This window comes from Callorhinus ursinus, unplaced genomic scaffold, assembly GCF_003265705.2.
Source record: "Callorhinus ursinus isolate GAN/ISIS: 27379988/994484 unplaced genomic scaffold, GSC_fseal_2.0 scaffold19, whole genome shotgun sequence".
Taxonomy (NCBI): domain Eukaryota; kingdom Metazoa; phylum Chordata; class Mammalia; order Carnivora; family Otariidae; genus Callorhinus; species Callorhinus ursinus.
This window is the reverse complement of record NW_027397081.1, coordinates 5,543,025-5,560,346: the sequence shown is the minus strand read 5'-3', so window position 1 is coordinate 5,560,346 and position 17,322 is coordinate 5,543,025. Positions and strand designations below refer to the sequence as shown.

The 17,322-nt window shown below is 40.4% G+C and overlaps 1 protein-coding gene across 1 annotated transcript in view; it reads right to left on the bottom strand.

Moving 5' to 3' along the window:
• LOC112840626 (ras-related protein Rab-39A) overlaps positions 1-17,322 on the bottom strand; it is a 71,060-nt gene that overhangs the window by 45,564 nt on the left and 8,174 nt on the right. The window lies entirely within an intron of this gene.

The window sequence follows — 17,322 nt, the reverse complement described above, 5'->3', positions numbered from 1 at the left end:
TTGTTGTTATGCCTTCTGATTATTTTATTTTTACAGCATACTGTTTTTATTTCATGGATACGTTATTTTATTTTCTCTCTGGTAATATTATTATTTTTTAAAGTTTTATTTTATTTTTTAAAAAAAAAGATTTACTTACTTATTTGAGGGGGGGGGAAGGGCAGAAGGAGAGGGAGAGAGAGTCTCCCAAGCAGATTCCCAGCTAAGCACAGAGCCTTATGTGGGGCTTGATCTCATGGCCCTGAGATCACAACCTGAGCTGAAACCAAGAGCCAGGTGCTTAACCGACTGAGCCACCCAGATGCCCCAAAGTTTTATTTTGGTCCTGGTATTTTCTGATTTTCCTCTGACTTCATTTTATTTTATCTAGTGGTTTGTTTTGGCCTCTGACTTTCCACATTAGGTTTCAGCTTTCTTAATTCTGCTAAGTGAATTACCAAGTGTTCAACTACTTTTTTATCTTCTAAAATTTGGTTGACACCCTCGTCTGCTGTTACCTTTTCTTCTCTTTGTTCTGGTGGGTTTAAGTCTTCCTTGTTTTGTTAATCTGTTTGCTGTATTACTCCCTGAGGTTTAGGAAAGGAACAAGGATAACATACATGTTCAACACATTATATTTATTTATTTTTTCAATACACTGTATTTTAAAAGGACTTTCTTTTTTTTAAGATTTTATTTATTTATTTATTTATTTATCTATCAGAGAGAGAGAGAGAGCACAAGCAGGGGGAGTGGGAGAGGGAGAAGCAGGCTCCCAGCTGAGCAAGGAGCCCAATGAGGGACTCAATCCCAGAACCCTGGGATCATGACCTGAGCCGAAGGCGGATGCTTAATCGACTGAGCCACCCAGGTGCCCCTAAAATTATTTTCATTTGACATGTGAGGAATGAAGATCCAGGGAGTGAGGTGCTCTGTGCAAGGTCCAAACACTAGCTTGTGGGAAAGATAAGCTAGTCCTTAGTTCTTCTGATTTCAAAGTTAAGGTTATTATCAATTTCTGCTTTACCATTCCTTCCCTCCTACCACTAGCACTTATAACTACCTGATATTCTTTCTGTATACCATTCATTCATTCATTCATTCATTCATTCACTTCCCAAATCCATCTTCCATGCTGTATACATGCCATAACTAGACCAGTGCCTGGCATGGAGTAAGTAGTCAATATTTAATTATTGAATAAATTAATGAAAAGGTAGGTGACCTATACCTTAGATTTTCCCTCACTTAGGATTATGCTTCGAAGGAAGACAAACTCTTCTCCAGGTGATGGTTGCTGAAAGGATTTAAGATATTCTGACTCTAGGGGTTGGGAAGATAATATCTAACCTTTTTTGTTAAAAGGCAGAAAACAGGGTGACTGGAAGCATGAAATTTGAAGATAGAGATAGGTTTCAGACTTGGGTTCAAATCCCAGCTACCTCATAATTTGCATAGTCTTCCTCCTTTTCAAAAAGTAAGAAAATTCGAGTTTTAAAGCCCCAGATCTGTATATTTTTTCAATTTCTTCTCTCTCCCCCCTCATAATTGTTCTCCCCTTTTGGAGTTGTATGGTGTCTGCTTTTGAAGAAAGGAGGCATTTCTTTTTCTGTCTGCATGGGTAAGGCTAACCATATTTTGTAGAACTTGTGTGAGTCCTCTCCCTCATAGGCTAGAAAAATCATTCTTTATTGTCTTGGTATTTTTCTCTAAATCTTCAGAGTATGCTCACTATAGTGCTTAACAATGCTTTAGTTTTTTATTAATACTAGACAGAAATTCTGACCTTTAGTGCTTTTGGCTGAAGACCACAGGAAGATAGTATAGCAAGTAATTACATTTTACTTCTAGCCCTTATTTCTAATTGGTCCATTACTTCTTGGTAACTTAATAAAGCTAAGAATAAAATCCTTTCAGATTACTGAATAACTCTTTTTTTAGGCCATATAGAAATTATTATTAATGAGTTAAGGTTTTATTCTGGGGAATATCAGACTATGGTCGAACTCCTAAAATGTTTCCTTTTTTTTAAAATTTAATTTAATTTTATTATGTTATGTTAGTCACCCTACAGTCCTAAAATGTTTCCTAAAAGGTTACATAGACTAAGAATCTGTCCCATTGGATTACTTTTGGCCTCCAAGTATTTGAGTATGTTTCCTAAAACAATGAGGTGGGTGAGGTACTTTCCTTCTGCTATTGCATCTTGGATACACACGGAGGCAGTACAGTCTAATGGATATAGATCCAAGGTCGCCAGACCGGCTTTCACATCAGGGATCTATTGTTGACCAGTAGTATGATTATGCTCATTGGTGTACGTTATTAAATCTATACTTTTGTATGTCCATACATAAAAGGATGTTTTTCAAATTAACAAAAGAATATTGTACATTTGGAAGGGCTGCATCCGTTTGATATTAATGGATATTAAGAAATCACTTCTGAGTGGCAGACACGTGTTTTTTGCTACCTTGCTATAAGTCTCCATCTGGATGTCTTAGAGGCATTCCAAACACAAAAAGTCCAATGTAAAATTCATTATTTTCCATTTCAGACTTGCTCCTCTCCCCAGAGTCTTCAGTTTCGTTACTTTGTTGCTTAGCCATCTTTTGTACAGTTGCCTTAGTCAGAAGCCAGAAGTTAGCCTAGAGTCCTCCGGCCCCTGTACCTGTGACGTCCTATCAGCACTAGACTTTGTAGATTCTACCTTACAATATTTTCACACTCTGTTTCTGCCCTTCCGTCCCCAGTGTAGGCTCCTGTTATCTTTGTCTGGACTATTACAGTTTCTGCCCCCCTCCTATCCATCACACACATTAATGTCCCCGTGAGCATGACATTCCCGTGCTTCCCGCTGTCACAACTCTTCAGGAGGCATCAAGCTCTTGAAGGCATGTTCCTGCTGACCTTTCCGACTTCGTCTTTTACCACATGTTCACCAGCCCTCTCTGAGCCAGCCACACCTTGTCTGTTTGTAATTCTCCTTTTTGCCTGCACATTCTATTTCTTTGTCTACTAAACCCCTACTTTTTAAAAAGCTGCCTTTTTCATCTCAGTAAAATCATTCCCGATCTCCTGTTACCCTCACCGTGCTATCTCTTGCCTCTTGCATCAAGAACCTCTTCCTTTCTACTTCCATAGAAACTCCTATTCACCACACACAAAAATAGACTCAAAATGGTTGAATGACCTAAATGTGAGACAGGAGTCCATCGAAATCCTAAAGGAGAACACAGGCAGCAACCTCTTCGACCTCAGCCACAGCACCTTCTTCCTAGAAACATCGCCAAAGGCAAGAGAAGCAAGGGCAAAAATGAACTATTGGGATTTCATCAAGACAAAAAGCTTTTGCATAGCAAAAGAAAGTCAACAAAACCAAAAGACAACCGACAGAATGGGAGAAAATATTTGCAAATGACATATCAGATAAAGGGCTAGTATCCAAAATCTATAAAGAACTTCTCAAACTCAACACCCAAAGAACAAATGATCCAATCAAGAAATGGGCAGAAGACATGAACAGACATTTTTCCAAAGAAGACATCCAAATGGCCAACAGACACATGAAAAAGTGCTCAACGTCGCTCAGCATCAGGGAAATCCAAATCAAAACCTCAATGAGATACCACCTCACACCAGTCAGTATGGCTAAAATTAACACGTCAGGAAATGACAGATGTTGGCGGGGATGCGGAGAAAGGGGAACCCTCCTACACTGTTGGTGGGAATGCAAGCTGGTGCAGCCACTCTGGAAAACAGTATGGGGGGTCCTCAAAAAGTTGAAAATAGAGCTACCATATGATCCAGCAATTGCACTACTGGGTATTTACCCCAAAGATACAAATGTAGGGATCCGAAGGGGTACGTGCACCCCAATGTTTATAGCAGCAATGTCCACAATAGCCAAACTGGAAAGAGCCAAGATGTCCATTGACAGATGAATGGATAAAGAAGAGGTGGTATATATACACAATGGAATATTATGCAGCCATCAAAAGGAATGAGATCTTGCCATTTGCAACGACGTGGATGGACCTGGAGGGTGTTATGCTGAGTGAAATAAGTCGATCAGAGAAAGACATGTATCATATGACCTCACTGATATGAGGAATTCTTAGTCTCAGGAAACAAAGTGAGGGTTGCTGGAGTGGTGGGGGGTGGGAGGGATGGGGTGGCTGGGTGATAGACATTGGGGAGGGTATGTACTTTGGTGAGTGCTGTGAATTGTGCAAGACTGTTGAATCACAGATCTGTACCTCTGAAACAAATAATGCAATATATGTTAAGAAAAAAAAAAAGAAGAAGATAGCAGGAGGGGAAGAATGAAGGAGAGTGAATCAGAGGGGGAGTCGAACCATGAGAGACGATAGACTCTGAAAAACAAACTGAGGGTTCTAGAGGGGAGGGGCGTGGGGGGATGGGTTAGCCTGGTGATGGGTATTAAAGAGGGCACATTCTGCATGGAGCACTGGGTGTTATGCACAAACAATGACTCATGGAACACTACATCAAAAACTAATGATGTAATGCATGGTGATTAACATAACAATAAAAAAATTTAAAGGAAAAAAAAAAAGAAACCCCTAATCAACTCTGTCTGGAGACTTAATCCATTTGTGTTGAAAAGCCCAGACTGTGGAGTCAGAAAATCTGGGTTTGAGTGCATTATTTATTAGCTGTGTGACATTGGGCAATTTATATAACCTCTCTAAGGCCTCAGTTTCTATAAAATGGGCATAACAATAACATGGTAAGCACATAATAATAAATAATATAAGCATTATTATTATTGCATCATTTTACTTTAATTGGTGATGAATGTCTGGTTTCCTGCATTCCCCATGAACACGTGAAATCAGAATGTCCTTAACTAATTATTAAGCAACATTAACTAAGCACTTTTTTTTTTTAAACTAAGCACTTCTTATATGTATACATCCACTCATCCACTCATGTAATCCTGTTAATGTTCTGTCTGGATCTAAGTTTGCCTGACTCCCAAATCCATAGTATTTTACCAAACAGCCTCCTGGTTTTAATATCAACCTCTTTAAGTTCTTCCAATAATTTGGTGGTTCCATAAAAATTCATCAACATTATTCTCATGCTTGTATACAAGGTAATTATTTCCAAATGTTACTTTGTTGCTTGACATAATGTAGAAATGGGATCAACCCAGTTAGACTTCAGGGATTCATAGCTGAGTAGGTCTGAGGATTATCTATAAAGTGTTGGTGAATAATTAGGATTTAAGCATATATTTGAATATATTTGCCTTTGTCCATGTGACCACATGATTCTAAAACAATCAAACGCATACATTAATCCTATTAACTTAGTCAATTTATTTTAAAAAAATCTAGTTAATTGACTCAGGTAGCTAGCATAAGTGGTTTATTTCCCAAATGCATAAATATGTAATTATTATGGATAATTTCATCTTATCCTGCCTAGAAATTTTATATTCATTATTAACTCAAATATTTGCATACAAATACTTTATCCCTTCATCTTGCGTAAATGAGCAATATACATTTAACTTGAAAACATCCCAGTATTTATCTCTCTTGATATAATTTCCATTGGCATAATTCATGAAAAAGAGTTTTGGTTAGTATTGTTCGTGCTTTTTCATTATTCTTTAGTAAATTTTCAATATCTTGTATTTGTCTGAATAATATTGAGAGATAAACTTCTAAAATAATGATCATAATCATCCCTCACATTACATATTTCCACCTCCTGCATGGACATCTGTGGTGTCTCTCAATCAGATGGGGGCCCCCAAGGTGAGGTGACGATCAGGTGGCAGCAGGTGGGGCTGTGGCCGTGAAAGAACTCACCGGAGGCAGACAAAGGAGATGGAAGTTTGTCGAATATTGCGCAGGGGAGAGGTGGGCAGGGCAGCGGAGGAGAGGCTGTTTGCCACGAGGCAGTGGGTGGGTTCCAGATCTCTTTCTCTAGCATCGCTTTTTCCATGTATCTTAAACAGGCCCAGACAGGAGCCCCTGCAAGCAGAGCTGCCCCTCGAAACTTGAAAATCAGACCCATTCTCTTTGTCACAAACTGTTGATTTCTCCTCTGTCAATGTGATTCCTTCCTTAGGCTTTCTTTCATCTCTTCTTCCTTGCCAGTCGCCAACTTCTATAGGCATATACCTCCTTTGTTTGGGTTCCTTCTTTTGTGTTCCTATCACCATGATTCACGGGGACCCTGCTACTGAATCCGGCGATAGTTACCTTGTAATGGGTCTCCTTGCATTCACTCCTGTCTTTCTAATGTGTCCTATGGGAGCAAACTTCTTAGTACTCGACTGCTCAAAAAAGCCTCTTACTGACTGTCTATCCAGTGAAACTGAAACCACCTGACCACAGTTCAAGGCCCTTCCCGGTTTGGTTCCAACCTATGCTTCTTTTCTCATCTTCTGTTTTGGACCCTGAAGTCCCCTCTTTCAGCCAGGCTCCTTGCTTATACTTCCATGCTTGTACGTAATACTCCACTTTGTACCTTGATTCCGAACGCCGTCTTACTCATCACCTTATCCAAGGTCTTAACCATAATTTAAAGCTCAGAAAAAAAGGCTTTCTTTCTTTCTTTTTTTTGGAAGTTTTTTTCTGATTGAGCCTGGTGCTGTCTCACCGAATTTCGAATCCCTGTAGAATTTATGGCACTTGACGTTTAGCGCCTCACTTTGTCAGTTAACTTTTATTGTATACTCTTTACTTCCTTAATATATTGCCAATTTCTTGACACCAAGGACACATATACACAATAATACATATATTAATGTCTTGAGCCCAAGGACCATATACATTAAGCCAAAAACTGGGACATATAGTCTGCGAAAATAGGACAGTACTTATGGGGAGAGAGGACTGTGATTTGAATTCAGAGCACGTGGGACTTGTAGAAAATCCACCCAAATTTCAAATTTTATAAGTTCCTTTTGTTGACACATTGAAGTTTGCTTTCCAACAGATGGGTTTTGCAGGACAGCAAAGGCAATGTTATTTGGCATACAGGAGCTGAAAGTTGAACTGCTTTTTTATTTTATTTTATCTGATTTAATGAGAAAACAAGTAAATCAAAGCATGGATATCAAATATATTAAACCTCAGAATATTCTTAGCTGATTCATTTTGACAAGTGTTTAAATCATTCAGCTATTCTGAATTTATTTGATTTTAATTATTTATAACAACACTGTAGTGCATTAGTAAATGTCCTGAAGAGTGTTTTGTAAAAGTAGGTAGCATCTCAGAAATAATATCATAGTAACTCTGCCATTTAATTTTTGCTGACGAATGGGTTGAGCCTGCGGGGATAATTGTAAGGAACATTAGGGGGAAGTGCTTATGCAATTGATACAGGATGGCACTATAGTTACCCTTTCAATTCTTTGTGCTACTATAGTTTTTCGATACTTTTCGCAAAACTGTCAGCAGTTCAATAAGACTTCCAGTTCATTCTTGAGCTTAAAATATCATCTTTTTACATCCTCAATGCTATATGCCCAAATTTCTCAAGTGCTTACCTACTTACTTTTCAAGAGCAACACTTTAAAATGATGTTCCGTTACATCCTAAATGTCCCAACCTCTTCTCTTTCTGTGGCTGCTTGGAAATTTTTCAATTATTTGAACAATAATGCAATAATCTACGACACAGATTTTACATGGAACAACTCTAGGTAATGAACCCAGCTTCCTCATGTATTTTCCCCCTTCACTCTTTTCCCTTGACATTTTCTTTTCTTTCTTTTTTTTTTAAAGATTTTATTTATTTATTTGAGAGAGAGAATGAGAGAGAGAGAAAGCACATGAGAGGGGGGAAGGTCAGAGGGAGAAGCAGACTCCCTGCTGAGCAGGGAGCCCGATGCAGGACTCAGTCCTGGGACTCCAGGATCATGACCTGAGCCAAAGGCAGTCGCTTAACCAACTGAGCCACCCAGGTGCCCCCTTGACATTTTCCATAAAGCCTCCTTATTTATTTCTCAGTGAGAATGGGATTAGTATAAAGAGGGCTAGAGTAAGGCATTCCCCGAAGTTTGTTACCTTTGAAAGCAAAACCAGGAAGAATCAGTTCATTAATTATGTAATTCCACCCACAGGGCTATCCACTTTAAGACATGTATTGCTAATACATAATAACCCAGAAAGTTAAAACCTTCAGCACTCTCCAAGACAGAGAGACATTACATTTCACAGATATAAATATTCTGGTTACTAGAGAGATGAAATCATATCTTGGTAAGTATTTCAGGAAGCATCTCTAACTGTTAAGTGTATTTAAAAAAAATTGACAGCTGGGTTGTTACAAGATGTGTGTGGTCAAGATTTGAAAGGTAGAGGTGAGGTAGAGGCCATCTGCTGTACATCTGCTGTTCAGCACGGGTATTGAAGACCTTGAGATTTTTCTGCAACAGCAATCCAGCATCTAGTTGCTCGCTATTGGCAAAAAGGGGGTCACTACCCTTACTGGGATGATTGATTTTGATCATCAAGGAGAAATAGGGTTCCTGCTATACAAGGGGACAAAGAAAGAGTTGGTTTGCCTCTTATGTGCCAAAACCAGTGATAAAAGTTAACGGAGAACCAGCTTCCTAATGCAGGCAGGACTTCTCAGGAAATAAACGACAACAAATAAATTTGGACTTAAGAGGCATCGACTAAGCCTCAAATTCTGTTCTCTCTTTCACATAGATCAACTCCTTTGGTTCTCATGGTACCACTCTGATGTGGACACTTTCCTTATCTGTTTTGCCAATGAGCATATTGAGACACAGAGAAATGAAATAACTTGACCAAGGTCACAGAGTTAATAAGTAGCAGCGCTGGGCTTCGAATCCTGATAACAATTCCTGACCCACGCCCTCAGTGACCACATTTTACTGCATTCTTCTTTGGGATCATCCTACCAGGTCAGACTCAAATCAGCTGAGGCCCCGAGAGCAAAGGGAACACTGAATGAACAAGGAAATTCTAAATATCGACTGCAGTTTTATGACCTGTTGACAGAAATGAGACCTGTTGGAGCAGCCCAGATTTGTCTCCTTTCTGTGTTCTATGTTGTAGCAGCTCCCCTCTGCCGCTGCCTCTGGTTTCAGGGGTACTTAAGAGGAATCATTGCCCTGGTGGACAATCCCTTTGCATGCTGACGGTGCGTCTTTTCGGGTGTTGATGCTTTGTCTGACATTGTGAGATTTCCCTTCACCCATGCACAGGGTGCCCCAGACAGGGAAGATTAATGCCCCGGGACAGCTCTCCACCATGAGTGGGGGGGGGGGTTGTTGGCTAACTTCAGAATTTAGTCACTGGTTATAGAATATGGACTGTGGCTGAACAAGAAGAGGAATGAATAGCACCCAGAGATGGAGGAGGTGATTCTTTAGAATTTGGATGCGCCCTCCTTGTGAGAGGTTTTGCATGTCTTTTTATTAGGAAGGGTAATTGCATCATATGAGACAGGAACAGGTTGCTTTTGCTTTTGCCATTGTCTAGAAGTTTAAGTATGGGTACAAGTGTGCATAGGTATTGAGTAGCCAAAGGGCTGAACTATGGGGAACATAATTCATAATTCAACTTCCATTCCCAAGGCTTCCTACTGTGCCTTCTTGTACTTCAGAGTCTGCAAAATTACAAACTGTGCTTCCCTTGTATTTATGATTATTGCTATGATAGTTTCCAAAAATTAGATACATTTGTTATGATTTAAGGTGGAAGTGAGGTGAAGGCATCTGTCTGCTGCCATGTACAGTCATGGGGGTGTCCAATCTCCAGCTGTGCGGATAGCAAGAGGCAAGACATGGGGTATCTGACAGGCATGAGTGAGCTCACAAGCACCACTCGCAGCGGCAGGGACTTCCTGATCCATTAGCTTCCACGGTGTGTTCTAGAGGCGGCCTGTTTCTCCACCTTCCTGGCTGTAGCAGAGGCTGGGGTTCCTCTGCTGGGCTAGTTCTGTGTTCTTCCTAGAAGTCATGCCTGCAGACCAGATGAGAGTCTGCTTCTCTAGGCATTCTAAACATTTTTAGTAAGCGCCTAATTCCAATTCCCCAATTTATATCCTTTTATGTTTAAATTAGTTCCTAGTTGCTGTTTTCTGCAACTAGAACCCTGAGTGAAAAAATTAGAATAAGACATGTCTCTCTCTTTGGGGCGCCTGGGTGGCTCAGTCGGTTAAGCGTCTCTTGATTTCGGCTCAGGTCATGATCTCGGGGTCGTGAGATCGAGGCCTGAGCCGGGCTCCGTGCTCAGCAGGGAGTCTGCTTCTCCCTCTCCCTCTGCTCCTCCCCCTGCTTGCATGCTCTCTCTCTCTTCCTCTCTCTCAAATAAATAAATAAAATCTTAAAAAGAAAAAAGAAAAGACAGGTCTCTGTGCTGTATCATCTTAGGGTTATTACTGGGTCAAGCTTCGGGATCAGCAGACCCCGGGGTCCAGCCCTCAGCTACTCTTGCCTCATCAGGGTGATGGCACTCTGTGAGATCTGGTCTAAGCTCCCTTTATCATTTCTGTTCTCAACTAAAGCAAAAGCTCTTTTCAAGGATGTTAAATCAGGAGGCACATAAAGACAATCTCTTTCGGCACCCTCTTTTACTTAAAAAATTTTTTTGCACTATGTTTTTTTCTGTTTGGTTTCCTTTTTTAAAAAAAATAGATTTTATTTATTTATCGGACAGAGAGAGAGAGAGAGAGAGAGTGCAGACAGAGGGAGCAGCAGAGGGAGAAGGAGAAGCAGACTTCCCGCTGAGCAGGGAGCCCGTCTCGGGACTCGATCCCAGGACCCTGAGATCATGACCTGAGCCGAAGGCAGACACCGAGCCGACTGAGCCACCCAGGCGCCCCTGGTTTCCTTTTTATTTACTTTTAAAATTGGGTATAACTTAGGGTAAAGTGCAGGTAACAGTGTAGCTCCATAATGTTTTTCCATATGTATACATCATGTAACCACTCCCCAGATCAAGATTCAAAACAGTTTTTAGAAGCCCAGAAGGTTCCTTCATGTTCTTTCCTAGTTGATACCTCCCCAGAGCTTTCGTTACAGATTGCCACAAACCGGGTGGCTTACACTACAGAAATTTATTCTCTCTGAGTTCTGGCGGCTAGAAGTCCAAAGTCAGGGTACCAGTGACGCTGGTTCCTCCTGGAGGCTCTTGGGGAGAAGATGTTGTAGACTCTCTCTTAGCTTCTGCTGGCTGCCAATGGTCCTTGGAGCTCCCTGTCCCGAAGCTGCCTCACTGAGCTCTGCCTTCCTCATCACACAGCCTTCTCCATCCACATCCCTCAGTCTCTGTGTCCAAATTTCCCTCTTAAAGGACAGCCATCATTGAGGTAGGGCTCACTCTAATTCCTCATGACCTCATCCTACTTATTACATCTTCAGAGATCTAGTTCCAATAAGGTCACATTCATGCGCACAGGAATTAGGACTTGAACATATCTCTTTGGGAAACTCAGTTCAACCCCTAACACTAGAAGTAACCACTATTCTGATTCCTGTCATAATAGATTACCTTCTTGGGCTTCTTGAAATTCATGTAAGTGGAAGCCCAGAGTAGTTCTGGCTTTTTTCACTCTATATACGTCTATAGATTCATCCCATGTTGTTTCACATATCAGTACTTTGTGTTTTCTCCAACACAGTATAATATTCCACTGCAGAGATTTATCTGTCCTACTGTTGAACATTTAGGTGTTTTCTAGTTTGGGGATTACTAAAATCTGGTTTTGCCCACAGAACTCTTCTGACACCAAGTTTGTAGATTTTTCACACCAACAATTCTCCAATTTCACACCAATTCTCCCACTCTCTGGACACCAACTGGGTGTCCTACCATCAAGTTCAGTTCTGTTACTAAGTACCAGGACTTAGCACAGATCCCACAGAGAAAGGGCTCAGCCTCACAAGACTGCACCTACTCCAGGACCACCCGTACTCCTGACCAGGCAGCTATAAAGTCAGAGGGTTCCTATGACTCCCTCCTCAGGTTTGATAATTCACTAAAAGGGCTCACAGAACTCAGGAGAATAGTTCACTTGCTGTTATCTATTTATTTTAAAGGATGAAACTCAGGAACAGTCAAACAGAGTAGGTGCATAGGACAAGCTGTGGGGGGCAGGTAGGCCCAGAGCCTCCATGCCCTTTCTGGGAACACCACCCTCTAGCACCTTCTTGTGTTCAAGAACCCCGAAGCTCTCCGAACCTCAGTGTTTAATGTTTTTATGGAGGTTCCACTGTGTAGGCACAGTCGATTAAATCACTGGCTGTTGGCAATTAACTAAATTTCTAGCTCTTTTCTCCTTCCTGGAGGCCAGGGGGTGGAGCTAAAAGTTCCAACTCTCTAAACACATGGTTGGTGTTTCTGGCAACCAGACCCCAATCTCAAAGAGTCATCACATTAGCATAAACTCAGATACAGTGGAAAGGGGCTTATGAATAACAAAAGATGTTCCTCTTATCCCTGTCCCTCAGGAAATTCCAGGGGTTTTAGGAGCTCTGTGCCAGGAACTGGGACCAAATGTGTATTTCTCATTATGTCACAAGATCACAGGGTAATACTGATAAAGATGCTATGAACATTCTTGTATTTGTATATTTGTATATTGATGCAACTGTGTATTCATTTTCTTTTAGGTATACACCGAAGAGCGGGGTTGCAGGTATGCGTTTGTTCAACTTTAGCAGGTATACACTTTAATGAAGTGGTTGTATTTTTTGTTCTCACCGGCAGTATACAAGAGTAATAATAGGTCTTCATCCTCATCAGTGTTTCATATTGCTATTTAAAAAAAATGGTACTTCTGTTGGGCGTGTCATGGAATGTCATTGCGTTTCCTCGTTGACCATTTGGATATACTCTCTTGTGAAGTGCCTGTTAAAATTATTTTGCCCATTTTCCACTTGGGTTGTCTTTTTCTTCATTTGTAGGAGTTTCTATGTAATGTGGGTATGAGTCCTTTGTCAGATATCTGTATTGTAAATATCTTCTCCCAGTCTGTGGCTAGTTTTTTTTCCCTTAAATTATCTTAATGGTTCGATACTTTTATGTTATAGATTAAGTAAATGTAGAGTTCCGTCTCAGGCAGTGTTGTCAACTGGATACCCTGAACGGCCCTATAAACGAAACAGATAAAACATAAAGAATATAAAATCATTTAAAATCTGTTGCTGAGCTGGAAGGAAAGGAACATCTCTGCAGAGTTCTCCAAACTTAGAGACCCTGGGAACTAAAAATGCCCATTTTTGCCCTGAAGGTCGCTGCTAAACCCTGAAGGTTTAAATGTAAATGTTAAAGTCCGGGGCATGCTTAAGGTGAGGGGCCTGGTAATAAACCTCTGAATAAAGCTGGAGGCTCCAAGAACTATACCTGAAGTATAAGAGTAAATGAAAAATAAACCCCATTCTGCAGAAGGGATCAGAAAAGAGAGCCTTCTTTCCGGAACTTGAAAAAATAGCCTTCAAAGAGTCATAACACAAGCTGGCCCTTATGAGTCATGCGGTTCAAATTCATGCTGTGTGATTAAAAAAAAAAAAACCCCTCTAGCGTAGGATGTAATTTAAAGGGGCGCCTGGGTGGCTCAGTTGGTTAAGCGACTGCCTTTAGCTCAAGTCATGATCCTGGAGTCTCTCTCTGGCCCTCCCCCCCCTCATGTGCTCTCTCTCTCTCTCTCTCTCATTCTCTCTCTCAAATAAATAAATAAATAAAATCTTAAAAAAAAATAAAGTGGTTCTGATGAAGGATAGTTGGAAGAAAGGCAGGCAGGGACAAGGGACCCCCACTGTAAAAGGAAACCACCCTTAAAAGAATTTTACACCACCTTGGAAGGAACCCTCCACCCTTTCCCATATGATAGGTAGATGACAGGCCCAGGGAGGGTTAATCAGATTAAAACAGCCTGCCAACAAGCCCATAAAAACCCCTAGACTTAGAAACTCCGGTGACAACCTCTCGGGTCCCCTCTCTCTTCAGGAGTTTTGTAGTATCACTTTGCTCTCGCTCAATAAACTTTGCTTTGCTGCCCACCACTCTTCTGTCCAGTCTCCCTCTTCATTCTTCAAAGCGGTGTGACCAAGAATCTTGGGCACTGAAGAAGAAATCCTTTAATGGTTCCAGTTTGATAGGTCCCCCAGGTAGAAGTAACTCACCTTTGAGAGAAGTCAACTCCAATCTAGATATTAACATAGTCACAGATAATATTTCAAAGAAAAGAACAGTTCAAGAGAAATAAGGCACGGGGGCACCTGGGTGGCTCAGTTGGTTAAGCATCTAACTCTTGATTTCAGTTCAGGTCATGATCTCAGGGTCATGAGAACAAGCCCCTCATCAGGCTCTGCGCAGAGCATGGAGCCTGCTTAGGATTTTTTCTCTCTCTCCCTCTGCCCCTCCCTGCTCATGCTCACTCTCTCTCTCTAAAAAAATGAGAGAAATAAGGTACCATCAGTGAGAAAAGATAGAATCAATGAACAGCAGAAGTAGGCCTATAAAAATTTCAGCTTTTGGACTTTTAAGACAGAATATAAAATAACATTGTTTAAAGAAATGAGTGAAGCTTGAATGAGGAAACAAGTAGATTTGAAAAATAACCTCTAGAAATAATTGAAAAGAAAACCTCAAAATTGGTTTAATCACCATTAGACACAATTAAAAAGAGAATTACCATCATTGAAGGTAGATTTGAAATAATTATCCAGAATAAATTCAGAGAGAAAAATATGGAAAATATGAAAGAAACTGAGAAATGTGGAAGAGAGAGTAAGAATGTCTGACCTATGTCTAAAAGGAGTTCCAGGGACACCTGGGTGGCTCAGTCAGTTGAGTGTCTGACTATTGATTTTGGCTTAGGTAATGATCTCAGGGTTATGAGATTGAGCCCTGTGTTGGGCTCCAAGCTCAGTGGGGAGTCTGCTTGAGATTCTCTCTCTCCTCCCTCTGCCCCACGCCCCCCAGTCCTCACTCTGTATCTCTCTAAAATAAATGAATAAATAAAATCTTTAAAAAAAGAGGAGTTCAAATAAATACATACATACATACATAAGTAAATAAATAAAAGGAGTTCCTGAAGAAGATAATAGAGACCAGAAAAAGGGCCATATGGATCTAATGGCTGAATATTTTCCCAGGTATTGAAAGGTATCTTCAAATCTGGGAAGCCCAACAAAGCCTAATAAATCCCAAGCAACACACCAACATCGAGACACATCATAATGAAATGTACAACCTCAAAAAAAAAAAACAAAACACAAAAAAACCCCAAAATGGAGAAGATAAAAGCCACAGGAGGAGTCCGATCACCTATAAGGAAAAAGTAATTTAAGGGTTGGCTGACTCTCAGTTGCAACAGTGTAGACAAGTAAAGTATATTCAAAGTGGTGAGAGAAAATATTAGTCAATCTAAGTTCTATATCCACCAGAACCATCTTAAAAAACAAAGAAGGGGGGTGGGGCACCTGGGTGGCTTAGTCAGTTAAGCATCTGACTCTTGGTTTTAGCTCAGGTCATGATGTCAGGGTCTTGGGATGGAGCCCCATGTTGGCCTCTGTGCTCAGCACAGTCTGCTTGTCCCTTTCCCTCTGCTACCCCCCCCATAAATAAATAAAATCTTAAAAAAAAAAACAAAGAAGAGGTGTGCCTGGGTGGCTCAGTCAGTTAAGCATGTGCCTTCTGCTCAGGTCATGATCCCAGGGTCCTGGGATTGAGTTCTGCAGTCCTGAGTCCTGAGCTCAGCGGGGAGACTACTTCTCCCTCTTCTTCCACCCCTTCTCTGCTGCTTGTGCTTTCTCTCTGTCTCTCTCTCTAATTAAAAAAAAATTAAAAGAAAAACAAAGAGGATACCATCAAGATATTTTCAGGCAATTGAAAATAGACTTCACTATCAAAAGACACACTCTACAGGAAGTTCTAAAGATGTAACTCAAGTGGAAAGAAAATAAATTCTTGATGGAAGATCTGGCTACATAATTTGGGGTCTCAGTGCAGAGCCCTGAAAATGCAGGGCCTCTTGTTAAAAAATTATTAAGACTTTCAAGGTGGCAACAGCAAAGTAGGAAGTCAAGCCCTTCTGAGCAGGGGGCTCTGTGAGACTATACAGGTCACACACCCATGAATCTGGCCCTAGGTATGCCTAAAAACTGAGTGACTGTATGAAACAATAATAAATGTATCTATTTTGTGGGGGAGAAAAAGGAAGTTAGAATTAATTACTAGACAATAGCATGAAACTTGGAGAAATTATTATTCTAAGGTTTATTGTTTAGAAAGAGGATTAACACTGATTTCAAACTTTGTTAAGTTTGCGTGTTAGATTAGCCAGGGCAACCATAAAAAAATAGACATAGTTATATAACTTACAAATGGAGAAAAAAATACAGCCAATCCAAAAGAAGGCAAGAAAGAGAAGAAAAAGTACCATTAAGTGAGACAAGTTGAAAACACATAGAATTTGGTATAAATAAATCTGAATATTCCATTAATCATTCTATGTGTAAATATATTAAACTCTTATGAAAAGACAAAGATTATCAGATTGAAAACCAAAACAATATCCAGCTATATGCTATTTCAAGCAATGTATACAAATCATTATTGTACAGTCATATTATGGAAAGACAGAGGGTTTCGTCTGGGCCATGTTTGAGACGCCTTAAAGATTTCCTAGTGGAAATGTCAAGTAAGCAGTCAGATATGTGAACTTTCAGCTCAGGGGATTCTCACACCGGAGATAAAAAATTTGGGAGTCATCAGCCTATGGATAGTATTTGAAACCATGCAACTGGACAATAAGAAATAGCTATGGGTAACTACAAACTTTAGGTTTCTCCAGATGATTCTCCCCTTCTGTTTTTGATTTTTTATTGTTGTTCAACTGCACATCTATTTCCTCTTCATTGACCCTTAAGTCCTTATTTCAGAGGTTGGATGATCTCAGGAAAAAGGATTCAGGCAGTAGCGTTTGGAAGAGGTGAAGGGAAGAGAAATCCTTCAGGACTGAGCAGGACTGAGGGCATGAAGTGGGGGCTGGTTATGACTAAGAAATAATCCTGGAAAAATGTCATGTTTCTAACTCTTCTCTCCTTGCAGAGATAATAAGGTCCTTTAGGGTTCTGTACAGATAGTCTCTTTTAAATTTTAGACCAAATGAGGGCAAGGACCAAGTCTTATTCATTATTACATTTTCCCTGCCACCTACATGGGTTCCTGATTAGAGCAGGTGTTCTAAAAGCGTTTGTTGGGGGGGAGCCTGCTTTTCCCTCTCCCACTCCCCCTTGCTTGTGTTCCTGCTCTCGCTGTGTCTTTCTCTGTCAAATAAATAAATAAAATCTCTAAATAAATAAATAAATAAA